The sequence below is a fragment of the Pleurodeles waltl genome, chromosome 8 (assembly GCF_031143425.1).
Source record: "Pleurodeles waltl isolate 20211129_DDA chromosome 8, aPleWal1.hap1.20221129, whole genome shotgun sequence".
Taxonomy (NCBI): Eukaryota; Metazoa; Chordata; class Amphibia; order Caudata; family Salamandridae; genus Pleurodeles; species Pleurodeles waltl.
This window is the reverse complement of record NC_090447.1, coordinates 50,579,579-50,594,552: the sequence shown is the minus strand read 5'-3', so window position 1 is coordinate 50,594,552 and position 14,974 is coordinate 50,579,579. Positions and strand designations below refer to the sequence as shown.

The 14,974-nt window shown below is 50.2% G+C and overlaps 1 protein-coding gene across 4 annotated transcripts in view; it reads left to right on the top strand.

Moving 5' to 3' along the window:
* The window catches only part of LOC138249696 (ankyrin repeat domain-containing protein 50-like), a 307,510-nt gene that overhangs the window by 119,014 nt on the left and 173,522 nt on the right, over positions 1-14,974 (top strand). The window lies entirely within an intron of this gene.

Sequence of the window (14,974 nt, the reverse complement as noted above, 5' to 3'; positions counted from 1 at the left end):
TGATAGAATTTATATCTATTGATTCCGACGTATACCGTTTGTGCAAAGTATTTGTCCAAGTCTTCAATTGCATTTGCAAAAACATCTCCTTGGCCATCTAGTCTTGTTTTTTTTTCTATACGACTGTAAACCATGAGGGCCTCAACAATGCAAAAGAGTTTTATTTTCCTTGGCAGATGTGAATTCGTCTTCATCACACGCGGAAATATAATTTAGAAATTATTCTTTCCATTCTTGCCATTTAATAGAATTGTCTCCCGCAACAGATTGGAAGGGTTGGGGTGGAGGTAAGTTTAGAGAACCATTGGAAGCCATGCTCTGATTTATATCACAAAATATAACTATGCCCACCTCTCCCTTTTTTTTTTTTTTAATGTCTTTGCAGCAATTGCTTATATAAGTTCCTTGACTCTGCCATTCAGAAAGGTAAAATGGATTAACATTCACAAAAGGTCTTTAAAGCAGGCTTCTTTTTTTTTTTTTAAATGTTTATTTCTTGAACCTGCAATTCAGAAACTTAAAATCGTTGCAGAACGTGAAATTTGTATTGGCAAAAAAAAAAAACTTGAATCTGTACTTCTGAAAGTGAAAATGGTTGCACGCTGATGTTCCCGATGTGCAAAACGGATTATGAAATTAATTTGAAGGAATACCTAATATGAGCGTGAGAGGAGGAACAGTAGGGTAAATATAAATGTTATTATATTTCCTTCAGAAATACATAAACTCACGAAAAAGACTGAATATTCGTTATGATGCCTTCTTGGTCATGTAGAAGTTCTTCCGTCGCGATAAGGAGTATTGAAGTAGCTGAATTCCAATGTCAGGGCTGCTGCTTGTACAAATCGTCGCCAATTTTGTTGTAAATAACGTTACAATTCTCCTTTTATGTTGGATTATTATTTATTATGCATAAAAACAGCCCTGCCAGCATTCAGCTCCATCTCCTCCGTCTACTCCCAACTAACAAACTCTCTCTACCCCGGCATTCTGAATCTAATGCGTGCGGGCACGCATTCCAATTCCCTGCGTGCACCATACTACATAAACATAACACCCCACCTCCCTCCCCCTTAGGTGAAGCCCAGCCTTTTGTATTTCCCTGATAACATTTTCCTTTGGGTGATGAAAATTAGGTGATTAACCCTCACATCTCTGTGCCTCTGTTGTGGGTATTCCAGGATGGTGCTACATTGCTATGAGAAGCATCACTGTTGTCATGACCACCTGGAGCGCCTAAACATGCTCTGTCTTGAGTCTCCGCAATCCCTACATAATCATTTGGGATCTCCTGAAACATTGTAGTCATATACAACACAATGGGATAGTGTCACAGCCAGTAGAAGCAGTATACCATAGTGTCACATGTAGCTCAATGAACACACAGTCGTCATGCCTAACATCATAGCATTTATCAGTGGTTAAAGGGTCATCTGTTCGCAGAATTCACCACTAATCTGATTCAGCACACTTGCACTAGGTTATCTACCTCGAGAACATTCTGTAAACTGCTTGGTGACCTTTTTTTTTTAATCCAGAACCTAATTGAAATGTCTTGACCACCATTTTGAATCCAGAACCTTCTAGTCCCCCATTTTGAATCCAGAGGCTATAAAACGGACAACCACTTGCCATGCCCTGCTTGGCAGTCTGGATCTCTGCTGAAGGAAGCTCTTGTTCGCTGTTAAGACTTACTTGCGCAATCTTATCCAACGTTCCTAGACTGTCTTGATCTTGATTGTCTAGTCCAGTGGTTCCCAGCCTTTGGTCAGGGGACCCCTGGGAGTCATTGAAGCCCATTCAGGGGATCCGCTACTGCTTAGCAAAATAAATAATATTAACAGACTAATGAAGAGTATATTTAAAAAAATCTAAATGTGAACATTTTAAAATGTTTTATAAATGTGAAGGTATATAAAAATAGAGGCTTAAAATTAAGTTGGTGTCCATTTTGATTCGTGGAAACAGTGCAGTGCATCAAACAGAATGTAATATGAACAATTAGTGGCCTCAATTGACAAGGTCCAACCTTACCATTAAATTAAAAAAATATATATATATTTGTTAATTAAATGTGTGTTTTGTGTATTTGTTTGATAAATGCTTGTTTCTGTATTTTTGCGTGTATTGTTTTGCGGTTCAAATCATTGAGAACTCTTAGGATGGGGGTCTCCTGCATCAGGTAATGACTCAGTGTTGGGGGGGGGGGGGGGGGTCACTGGGTTCGAATAACGATTTATTGGGGGTCTCTGGGTTCCAGTAATGCTTAAGTGGGGATCCCCAGGAGTCAAAAGGTTGAGAACCACTGGTCTAGTCTATACAGCGGACGGCATCTGGCATCCCCGGTCTTCACTGATTCTGACAAGAGAAAAGACTAATGAGTACAATTTATCTTAAAGGTCCAGCATGCATGGTTAACATCCCACTTAACTAGAAATAGAAAAGACTCATCTTTGATTTAAGAAAACAATTGTGAGACATTGTTGAGGCTATGTGTGATTGATGAGGTCGCTGTGACAAGAAAAGGACCAAACAAACAGATAAAGCTAACAACTCGTTAGCATGATTGCGAGTGCAAGGTTCTAGGCACTAATACTAAGGCGCATCGGGGCAAACTCTCAAGCACCAAGTCCAAGATGGAGATCTACAGTCGAAAAAGCTTTGAGGTTGGACAGTCATGCTGGGCCTACCAGCTAATAAACACGAAGGAGAAAACATGGTCCGCTCAGGGTTTGTGCACACACTGGAGGCCACAAAGGGCACGCAGCATCCAATGGCAGGGAGCTGTTGTAAAGCTTGTCTTTTATCCTTGCAATGACACGCCCTGAGCTATGCATTTCCGGGAAGAGGCAGTTCAAGTCAGTGAAGGATATCCCCGAGAAGGAGCACAGCCACTTGCCGGCGCAGTTGCTTCATTTTCTCTTTCGTCCCAGTCCTACCCCCGCTCCACACCCCAACCCCCGCCCGGTGGCCTCCGACTAAGCGTATATGGGCATCGGGCATCATTTAGCGCTCCCGCCGGGCCCAGCAATCTTAGGTTAGTCAGTCTAACCAGCCTCTGACCACTGCGTCAGCAGAGCGGTCTGGAAAGGACCCTGGAAAGGAAAGCCACCACAAACCGGTTCTGGATTCCCAACACCTGCTTGCTTTTGACGTATAAAACCGGACCCCACAACTTATTTCACATTTAAGTCCTCTTTCTCCAAGAAATGGAGCGCTCAGCAGGTCTTGTCTGCCTGCCAGCCAGTCTCCCAGAGGTGAAGAAACATCACCCTAGTCTGACTCTGCTGGAGGAGGTGCACATCTGTCCGGAAGCACCTATAGGCCAGCTGACCCTCTGAAAGAGGGCGGAGCTTGCTAACACTGCAGTGGGAGCTACTGTCGAGGTGGAGCACGGTGCAGTGGTCGTGGTGCCGGGCTGTGGAATGCAGTGTTTCTGTCCTCTCGCCTGTGGGGTCTACATATCCAGTGAGAATCACGACGACTCATTCCGAGAGTGCCGAAGCCCTGTCTGGGCTGTGATCCGAGCTTCCATGGCCATATAGCTCAGGTGATAGGTCTGTATGTGGCCATATAGCTCAGGTGATAGGTCTGTATGTGGCCATATTGCTCAAGTGATAGGTCTGTATGTGGCCATATTGCTCAGGTGATAGGTCTGTATGTGGCCATATAGCTCAGGTGATAGGTCTGTATGTGGCCATATTGCTCAGGTGATAGGTCTGTATGTGGCCATATAGCTCAGGTGATAGGTCTGTATGTGGCCATATTGCTCAGGTGATAGGTCTGTATGTGGCCATATAGCTCAGGTGATAGGTCTGTATGTGGCCATATTGCTCAAGTGATAGGTCTGTATGTGGCCATATTGCTCTGGTGATAGGTCTGTATGTGGCCATATTGCTCAAGTGATAGGTCTGTATGTGGCCATATTGCTCAGGTGATAGGTCTGTATGTGGCCATATTGCTCAGGTGATAGGTCTGTATGTGGCCATATTGCTCAGGTGATAGGTCTGTATGTGGCCATATTGCTCAGGTGATAGGTCTGCATGTGGCCATATTGCCCAGAAGATGGGCCTGTTGGTGGCCGTGTTGCTCTGAAGCATGTCCTCTGCATGGCCATGTTGTTCGGCAGGAGACCGGCCTGTGCATGACCACACTGCCACATGAAGACCAGCCGCCGCGTGGCTGTACCTTAGGAAGTCCCTGAGACCCCACCCGCAGGTACCACCTGCTCCGTGCCGGACCAAGCCTTCTGGGAGGATCTCTGCCCCTGCCTGCATGACCGCCCTGGCAACCACCAGACGTGCAAGAGCAATGTTGCAGAAGGCGGGCCTGGTGGGTGCAGAGGAGACCACCAACGACCTGCCACTGAGCCACCTGCCTGAAAGCGCTTCTCCATTGCAGGTGTCAAGAACCGAGCAACGGAACTGTGTGGGAACTAAAACTACTCAACTGTGTAAAACTGAGTGCAAGCTTCAAATGGTGGCGGGGATGCGCACCTGAGCCATAATTCTGCTGTTGTCCTAATCCTAGTGGGAGCCCGCCTAGACCTGCGCAGTGTTCTGCCCCAGTGTGCGCTACAATACTTGTTTTTCCTAGAAAGGTAAACTCTGGGTCGGCCGTCTAGTTACTGTGCTGCTGTGTGTGCATTGAGTCCTGAGCTCAAGCACCCTCACACTACTTTCCTGGGAAGTCAGTGGCTGCTCGCACTCACTACGTCTGGAAGCCAAGTGCAGGACGGACATCAAAGGCTAACAACTACAACTCCCAAGATGCAGGCGCAGGAGCCCCTGCGTGTCCGTGAGCACCCGAACAGGCTCGGACAGAAGGTGCTATGCCATCATTCATCCCTTGGGCTGCAGGGGTGCACTAGTGATGTCACAGGGACGGTGTGCTGTCCTCACTTGTCCCTAGAGCTGCAGGGGTGCACTAGTGAGGCTCACCCGTCCCTAGAGCTGCAGGGGTGCACTAGTGATGTCACAGGGACGGTGTGCTGTCCTCACCCGTCCCTGGAGCTGCAGGGGTGCACTAGTGAGGCTCACCCGTCCCTAGAGCTGCAGGGGTGCACTAGTGAGGCTCACCCGTCCCTAGAGCTGCAGGGGTGCACTAGTGAGGCTCACCTGTCCCTAGAGCTGCAGGGGTGCAATAGTGAGGTCAGAGGGGCAGTGCGCTGTCCTCACCCGTCCCTAGAGCTGCAGGGGTGCACTAGTGAGGCTCACCTATCCCTAGAGCTGCAGGGGTGCACTAGTGAGCCCAGAGGGTTAGTGCGCTGTCCTCACCCATCCCTAGAGCTGCAGGGGTGCACTAGTGAGGTCAGAGGGGCAGTGCGCTGTCCTCACCCGTCCCTAGAGCTGCAGGGGTGCACTAGTGAGGCTCACCTGTCCCTAGAGCTGCAGGGGTGCACTAGTGAGGTCACAGGGATGGTGTGCTGCCCTCACCTGTCCCTAGAGCTGCAGGGGTGCACTAGTGAGGCCAGCGGGTTAGTGCGCTGTCCTCACCTGTCCCTAGAGCTGCAGGGGTGCACTAGTGAGGTCACAGGGACGGTGTGCTGTCCTCACCCATCCCTAGAGCTGCAGGGGTGCACTAGTGAGGTCAGAGGGGCAGTGCGCTGTCCTCACCTGTCCCTAGAGCTGCAGGGGTGCACTAGTGAGGTCCGAGGGGCAGTGCGCTGTCCTCACCTGTCCCTAGAGCTGCAGGGGTGCACTAGTGAGGTCAGAGGGTTAGTGCGCTGTCCTCACCTGTCCCTAGAGCTACAGGGGTGCACTAGTGAGGCTCACCTGTCCCTAGAGCTGCAGGGGTGCACTCGTGAGGTCAGAGGGGCAGTGCGCTGTCCTCACCCGTCCCTAGAGCTGCAGGGGTGCACTAGTGAGGTCACAGGGATGGTGTGCTGTCCTCACCTGTCTCTAGAGCTGCACGGGGTCACAGGGACGGTGTGCTGTCCTCACCTGTCTCTAGAGCTGCACGGGGTCACAGGGACGGTGTGCTGTCCTCACCTGTCCCTAGAGCTGCAGGGGTGCCTTAGTGAGGTCACATGGGGGTGTTCTACCCTCACTCTTCCATGGGCTGCAGTGGTGCACTAGTGAGGTCTGAGGGAAGGTGATCAACCCTCACTCTTCCATGGTGTGCAGTGGTGCACTAGTGAGGTCTGTGTGGAAAGTGCTGTACCCTCACTCTTCTAATGGGCTGCAGAAGTGCACTAGTGAGGTCAGAGGGACGGTGCGCTGCTCTCAGCCCTCAATTTTCATGAGCTGCAGGGGTGCACTAGTCAGGTCACATGGAAGCTGCTCAGCCCCCACTCTTACAGGGGCTACAGGGGTTTACTAGTGAGGTCAAATGGGAGGTGCTCAACCCTCACTCTTCCATGGGACTGCAGGGGTGCACTAGTGATGTCACATGGGAGGTTCTCTACCCTCACTCTTCCATTGGCCTCAGGAGTGCAATAGTGAGGTCTGTGGGAAGGTGCTCTAATCTCACTCTTCCGTGGGCTGCAGGAGTGCACTAGTGAGGTCTGTGGGAAGGTGCTGTACCCTTACTCTTCCATGGGCTGCAGGGGTGCACTAGTAAGGTCACCTGGGAGGCTCTCTACCCTCACTCTTCCATGGGTCCAAAGGCGTGCATTAGTGAGGTCACACTGAAGGTGCTCTATCCTCACTCTTCTATGGGCTGCAGGGGTGCCCTAGTGAGGTCCAAGGGAAGGTGCTGTACCCTCACTCTTCCATGGGCTGCAGGGGTGCACTAGTGAGGTCACATGGGGGGGTGTTCTACCCCCACTCTTCCATGGGACTGCAGGGGTGCACAAGTGAGGTCTGATGGAAGGTGATCAACCATTGCTCTTCCATCAGCTGGAGGGGTGCACTAGTGAGGTCACATGGGAGGTGATCAACCATTGCTCTTCCATCAGCTGGAGGGGTGCACTAGTGAGGTCACATGGGAGGTGCGCTACCCTCACTCTTCCATGGGACAACAGGGGTCCATTAGTGAGGTCACACTGAAGTTGCTCTACCCTCACTCTTCTATGGGCTGCAGGGGTGCCCTAGTGAGGTCACATGGGGGGTGTTCTACCCTCCCTCTTCCAAGGGACTGGAGGGGTGCACTAGTGAGGTCACATGGGAGGTTCCCTTCTCTCACTCTACCATGGGACTGCAGGGGTGCACTAGTGAGGTCACACTGAAGGTGCTCTACCCTCACTCTTCCATGTGTTGCAGGGGTGCATTAGTGAGGTCACACTGAAGGTGCTCTACCCTCACTCTTCTATGGGCTGCAGACGTGCCCTAGTGAGATCACATGGGTGGTACTCTACCCTCACTCTTCCATGGGACTGCAGGGGTGCACTAGTGAGGTCACATGGGAGGTACTCTACCCTCACTCTTCCATGGGACTGCAGGGGTGCACTAGTGAGGTCACATGGGAGGTTCTCTACCCTCACTCTTCCATGGACTGCAGGGGTGCACTAGTGAGATCACATGGGTGGTACTCTACCCTCACTCTTCCATGGGACTGCAGAGGTGCACTAGTGAGGTCACAAGGGAGGTACTCTACCCTCACTCTTCCATGGGACTGCAGGGCTGCACTAGTGAGGTCACATGGGAGGTTCTCTACCCTCACTCTTCCATGGGCTGCAGGGCTGCACTAGTGAGGTCACATGGGAGGTTCTCTACCCTCACTCTTCCATGGGTTTCAGGGGTGCACCAGTGAGGTCATGTGGAAGGTGCTCAACCCTCACTCTTCCATGGGACTGCAGGGATGCACTGGTGATGTCTTTGGGACTGTGCTCTACCCTCACTCTTCCATGTGTTGCAGGGGTGCACTAGTGAGGTCACACTGAAGGTGCTCTACCCTCACTCTTCTATGGGCTGCAGAGGTGCCCTAGTGAGGTCCAAGGGAAGGTGCTGTACCCTCTCTCTTCCATGGGACTGCAGGGGTGCACTAGTGAGGTCTGTGGGAAGGTGCTCTGCCCTCACTCTTCCATGTGCTGCACTGGTGAGGTCTTTGGGACGGTGCTCTACCCTCACTCTTCCATGTGCTGCAGGGGTGCACTGGTGAGGTCTTTGGGACGGTGCTCTACCCTCACTCTTCCATGTGCTGCAGGGGTGCACTAGTGAGGTCTGAGGGAAGGTGATCAACCACTGCTCTTCCACCGGCTGGAGGGGTGCACTAGTGAGGTCACATGGGAGGGGCTCTACCCTCACTCTTCCATGGGGCAACGGGGGTCCATTAGTGAGGTCACACTGAAGGTGCTCTACCCTCACTCTTCCATGGGCTGCAGGGGTGCCCTAGTGAGGTCACATGGGGGGTGTTCTACCCTCCCTCTTCCAAGGGCCTGCAGGGGTGCACTAATGAGGTCACATGGGAGGTACTCTACCCTCACTCTTCCGTGGGACTGGAAGGGTGCACTAGTGAGGTCACATGGGAGGTGCTCAACCCTCACTCTCACATGGGAAGTGCTCAACCCTCACTCTTCCATGGGACTGCAGGGGTGCACTAGTGAGGTCACATGGAAGGTGCTCTACCCTCACTCTTCCATGGGACTGCAGGGGTGCACTAGTGAGGTCACACCGAAGATGCTCTACCCTCACTCTTCTATGGGCTGCAGGGGTGCACTAGTGAGGTCACATGGAATGGTCTATACCCTCACTCTTCCATGGGCTGCAGGGGTGCACTAGTGAGGTCTGAGGGAAGGTGCTCTACCTTAACTCTTCCATGGGACTGCAGGGGTGCACTAGTGAGGTCATGTGGAAGGTGCTCAACCCTCACTGTTCCATGGAGCCGCAGGGGAGCTTTGGTGAGGTCTGAGGGAAGGTGCTCGATCTTCAGTCGTCCCTGCGGCTGCAAGGGTGGCCTGGTGCGGTGATAAAAAAAGGTGCTCTGCCCTCACGTGTCCCTGGAGGTCCAGTGGTGAGGTGGTAGGAAAGGTGGTCGTCTCTCACTCATCCTGGGGAGGAGGGCTGTGGTGGGATCAAAGGTGGTCGTCTCTCACTCATCCTGGGGAGGAGGGCTGTGGTGGGATCAAAGGTGGTCGTCTCTCACTCATCCTGGGGAGGAGGGCTGTGGTGGGATCAAAGGTGGTTCATTCTCACTCATCCTGGGGAGGAGGGCTGAGGTGGGATCAAAGGTGGTTCATTCTCGCTCATCCTGCGGAGGAAGGGTGTGGTGGGATCAAAGGTGGTCCATTCTCACTCATCCTGGGGAGGGGGGCTGAGGTGGGAGGAATGGTGGTCCATTCTCACTCATCCTGCGGAGGAGGGCTGTTGTGGGATCAAAGGTGGTCCATTCTCACTCATCCTGCGGAGGGGGCTGAGGTGGGATGAAAGGAGCCCTCCGCTGTTCTTTCTCCCTGCTTCTTATCTCGGCAGTCCTACGGATTTACAGCTGCTCTGCTATTTTTATGGCGTGGAGTAAGCGAAATTGAAAGCACGCTATTTAAAGGTGAGTCAGTGTCCCGGGGAGGAAAGGGCGGGGGAAGAACGAGGAAGAGATTGAGACGTGACGTCAAGATGCAAGTCTAGTCTCATTTTACGGACTCACCAGCATACCAGTCCATCCCAGCACCCCAAAACCCCCACCACTTTATCAACGTCTGCTGGCATCAAGGCGCTACTCCAAAATGTGACTAAAATGCAACAAAACAAGCTTGGGTCCATGTTGATTTTGAAGATATCCACACAAATCATGTGGATTGAATAAACGTAGTGATTACACCGAAAACCTGGCCTGGGCTATGCCATGCGGACTAAATTAGGACACTCTTCATTTAAGGATGAGGTGAGACGCTTACATGCTGTAAAACTCCTAAAACCGAGTGTCTGTGGAGCACACGTGGTAAACTCTGACTGCCCCACCGGTGGAGTTACCCACAAGGACCCCACTTCACTCGCCAACTCTGAGATCCAAGCTCTCCAAGGAGGCAGGGGGTGTGGTGTGAACTTTACAATTGGGAGACTAGTTTTTGTCCTACGCAGTGGAGTAGACCAGGTTGTGTGATTGCGGGACTGTCTCTTACATCCTACAGCTGTGAGTACAAGGGGTGCTTGGAAACAAACAGCCTGTTGGTATGTAGCCAACCATACAAAATGAAGGTCTGTTGTGGTCAGTAATGAATTAATTAGTTTGTGAAAAAATAAGTGGTGAGGCTCTAGTCTGGAGGCCACTGCGGCCTGCACCACCCATTGCCCCGCCGTGTGGCCAGTGCAGTACCTAGACAACTACTAACATCACACTCCTGCAGATGTGACAATTCCAGGCCCCCAAAGCTATAAGAATGGCTGTCATTTTTAATATATACTGAATTAATATACATCTTGCCGTTGTGTTAATTTCTAAAGTAGATCAACTGCGCCGCCATGTGGCAGACTGTCATAAATGCTGGTGTTTGACTATTAAGTGCCGCGCTGAGCATTGGAAAACACTAGCTCAAATTAAGCACTGGCTGTGGTCCACCATGGCCCTTCAGCAGCCTTGGGCACCGTTGGCGGCACACTACTGTTTAGCGGGATCTCATCATGGTGTGGAGTGGAGGAACGTTCCTCAGATGATTCAGCTGCCTGTCGCTCTGCTAGTATCTTTGGTTGAGTCCCTCAAGGGCTGGCTCCGTCGCTTTGCAACATCTTCAAGGGTACTGCCGGTTGCAGCGCTGTCGGCTTTGGTTACGGGTAAGGGTTCAGATGCAGAGTAACGCCACAGTTATTACACTTGAGTAAGATGATTTTTCCTTGAAGAGGAGTAGCCCTGGATACGTCTGTAGAAACATAAAATAGTTGAACTAGAGCACAACAGTGAAATGCCAAAGGGCCTGGCACTTATGGTTGTCTGCATAGGAGACCAAGCACCTCTCAATGGTATTCAGTGGGTGTGAGCCTACAGTTCTGGCCTATGGGGTCCACTTCTAAGCACTTTGGAAGTACTTGGATCTTGGGGTTCATACACCAGGGGCGTAGTCGCTGGACTGATAGCCTCAGTTGGCAGATAGATTTGCAAGTGTACTCTGGGAGAGTTCCGACTGAAATTTTGGCAGCAAAAGGCTGAGTCAAGTTCACCTTTGAACAAAAACTCTAGTGAGGATTCCTGTGTATATGGTCTTATCTCGCAATGCCCCAAATCTGCTGCGGATCCCGGTTCGCTCTTGAGGCTACCGGAAAGTGGCCAGTATCTTAAAATTGACCCAATACGGGTAACGTTGAGGGAGGGTAGGCCTGTCTTTTAAAAGAAGTCTGGCACAGTTGAAATGTTTCTGCCACTCCCAACCCAAAAAAACTACTGTCTGTAGGTGCCAGAATCCCACTTAGTTAAGGTTGGCGTTACTGAGAAACACGTACAGACCCCAAACCCCGAAGCCACAGTCGAAGCAATTGTCACCCCCTTTACTATATGACTGTGAAATGCTGAAGCCAACTTCTCCAGAAGGCATGGAATAGGTGAATGAAAGATTGGGACTAGACTTAGGGTTACTTGGTTTACGTGGTTCCACCTAGTTACCCCAGCACTTTCTCGGCCCTACTGGGAAGACTTGAGTGCCCCCTCGTAGATGGAAGAGGGTGAGCATCCCACCCCTTGCCATGCATTGTATTCTGGATCTGTGTAGCGCTTACTGTCCCTGATGAGGCGTTGTTGAGCTTTGCAGATGGGCGACACCCTACTCTGCGGAGACTGGTTTGGGTTGGAGAGTCCTAAGTGTTGCCATTAAATCTGTCGTAATCAACATTATTACAGATGGTATCCCGATTAGGTGCAATTTCTAGTCTGGAGGAAAGCTGTTAATTGTTGTTGTTATTGATGCAGACATTTTAATTATGTTTCGATTGGTATTCCTAATTGTGTGACTTTGATTAACAGTTACATAAGGTGGATGGTACTGTTCTTAGTGGGCTAGGACACTGTGTTATTGAACAGCGGCTGTGTTGTTCGATAACACAGTCCTGCATACGTGGATCACACGTGTATAGGCAGAGTTGGGGGGCCCAGGGGCACGAGCTCAGAAGGATTTAGGGCCTGACTTAGAGTTTGGTGGACGGGTTACTCCGTCACAGACGTGATGGATATTCAATATTACACATTCATATGACAATTTCCATAGGACATAATGGAATCATAATACGGTGGACGGGATATCAGTCACATTTGTGACGAGTAACACCGTCCAGATTCTAAATGAGGCCCTTAGTTTGGAAGGTGAAGCAGCATAGGTCAGAAGGAGACGTGATTCAGTCGGTAGGACTATGAAATAAGCCTGTTGCGCGAGTCATGCATAGTTTGGCGATGGCTCATATTCTGTGCCTTGCCGCCGATTACAGGAAGTGCCAGAAGAGTACAAGAAATTGAGTAGTATGGTTCAGGTTGTGTGGGTGGTGAAAGTTTCAGATGTGCGTGCTAGAAACTGCATTCAATTCTCGTTTCTAGATGTAACATGGTATTTCTTCTTCGTTGAAATGTTGGTGTTCTGGGTCAGGGTACTTTTTTAGGTCATGTTCAGCTTCTCAATGTTTAAAACCCACTTCGTATTGATAGTAAGGCCCTTTCTCCATATTGTAATCTGATGTACAAGTTGGAAATGATCACATTTTCAGCATCCTTCTAAACTCCAGATCAGTGGTCCCAACCTTTTGACTTCTGCGGACCCCGCTTTATCATTACTGGAACCTGGGGACCCCCACTAAATCATTATTGGAATCTGGGGACCCCTCCACTGAGTCATTACTGAAAGCTGGGGACCTAATCAGTTAATATTATTTAATTCTCTAACCAGTCGCGGACCCCCTGAGGAGGCTTCGCGGACCCTCTGGGGTCCTGGACCACAAGTTGGGAACCACTGCTCTAGATGATCTGTGTAGCCTGTATCACTGCTGGGAGAGAATTCCCTAGCTTGGCAGTTTGGTCGGAGAAGCATGTACCAGCCACAGTTTTCCTATAAAGTGATGGAACAGTTGGCTATGGGCCAGTCAGTATAGCAGGGGTCTTTTCTGATTTTCATCTATAAAAATATTGTCCATTTTCCATATGTTGCCTTGTGCCTTATGCATAGAAGTGTGAAAGTAGATCTTGCAGCAGCTGGCATCCAGGGTAGAGCCTTCGGAGCTGGTGAGAGATGGTTTCACATCTTGAGGTGCAGAAGTTGTCTTGCTGCTACATTTAGAGTTTGTTGGAGTAGTCTCGTAGCAGATATTGATACTCGGTGGTATAGTCCATTGGCATAGTCAGACATAAGACAAGTGAAGTGGTGGCCTGTCCTTCTGCTGGATCTGAGGTGATGCTTTGGTGTGTTCTCGTGGTATGGAGTGTAGATTTGGTCAATTCCTTACCTTCAGCGATCATGGAGAAGATTGAATCCATGGTTGTTCCTAAGTTCCGTACTTCACAGGAGGTTGTCAGTAGTATTCCTAGTTCTGTCTGCCATTTTCTCGGTTCTAGTTTGTCAGTTTGCTGAATACTAGGATTTCTGTTTTTTGAAGTGTTTAGTTTGAGGTCACTCTGGCTACTATCAGCCTGATTGTAGGGTGTAGTAAGGCTGAAAGAATCAATGAGTTCTGGGTGTGGTTGATGTCAATATTGATTTAAATCGGTGGGATAATTGATCCATGCAGCGGTGGTCTAAGGACTTCCCACCCAGGAAAGGAAGGAGGCGGCTCACAGGTCTTCCTATGAGGTGGGGTAGCGCTTAGGGCAGTGCTTAATTTGAGCCAGTAGTTCCTGGTGCTAGGCACCACACTTAACTGCTAGCCACATGGGTGCGCTGTTTGTCTAATTTTGAGATGAAGATAACAGTTGTTTAATAATTCTATATACATTAAAAGTGACTAATACCTGTAACTGTAAATGTATAAAGCACGGCTTATCACCCGCGAGGGTCTCAAAGCGCTGTCCGGGGGACAGGGAGTTTGTCATTAGCCCAGAATCACAGGACGTAGCTCCTGAGGTGGTCGCTCTGACCGCTGAGCTACATCCTCTCCTTAAAAGAATAGCTTGGGTGGGAGGTACTGCTGATTTGTAATGTATAGAAAGTCGTTGGCGGTGCTGACATTAGCCGTGCGTGGTGTGAACCGCGGTGGTCTCCTCACAAGGGCCCTGGCACTTATTTCATTACAAATTGAGTATTGGTCAAGGATCTCCCCTCGCTAAGTAGGGTGTGTTTGGACATTCCCTCTGAGTGAGGGGTCTAGGCCCTTTCCAGAGAAAGGGGAGTGCCAGGACCTTCTCAGGCAGTGAGATGAGCAGGGTCTCCCCAAGTAGTGGTGGGTGCCATGGCTTGCCACTGGGAGAACCGTCTCCTCCCAGATCCTTACTCACACTGATGTCCTAGTGCATTCTGGGGATTGTAGTCTTGTTTGGCTTCCATTTAACCAATTAAAATATTACATCTGGAATCATGGGTTTGTGTGTGAAGAGTTCAGGGAAGGAGGCTGTAATTACCTGGAGTCAGGTGATCCCAACACCCCCCCCTCCTCCTTCCAGCTCAGTAAGGGTGTCGGGGTTCTAGGCCATTCCTTGAAAAGGGGGACGCTGTGTCTTTTCAACGCAGAGGGAGTAATAAATAGGTCGTATTCATACTGGGGTGGGGGAGCTGGCAGGGGTGCCAAGTGTTCAGTGCACATCCAGGGGTTCCCACACTGTGAAGATAGGGGGGGGGGGCAAGGCCCTTTTCTCATGTAGGTGTGGGATGCCCAAGGTGGCCAGGCTTTGCCCAAGCAGGTCCCAGATTTTTCATCATCTGCCCCCGCAGATTTTAGGCATATTCCGGTTTTTGGGGAGGGTCGACTGAATCCAAGGGGGGGGGGGGGGGGCGCAGACTGTTATTTGTGCCGTTGCAGGACTAATTGCCAGCCTTTTCAGAAATTATTTTGATTAGCACATATACTATTTTGTGTAAAAGTTGCATTTAGTTTGTTTCCTTCAGTGTCTCGCTGTGTGTGTTTTTGTGTTGGTGAGCGGTGTGTGTCTTTCGGACGATGTGAAATGTCCCTGGTTTTGGTTTTGTGCCAGTGCTCTA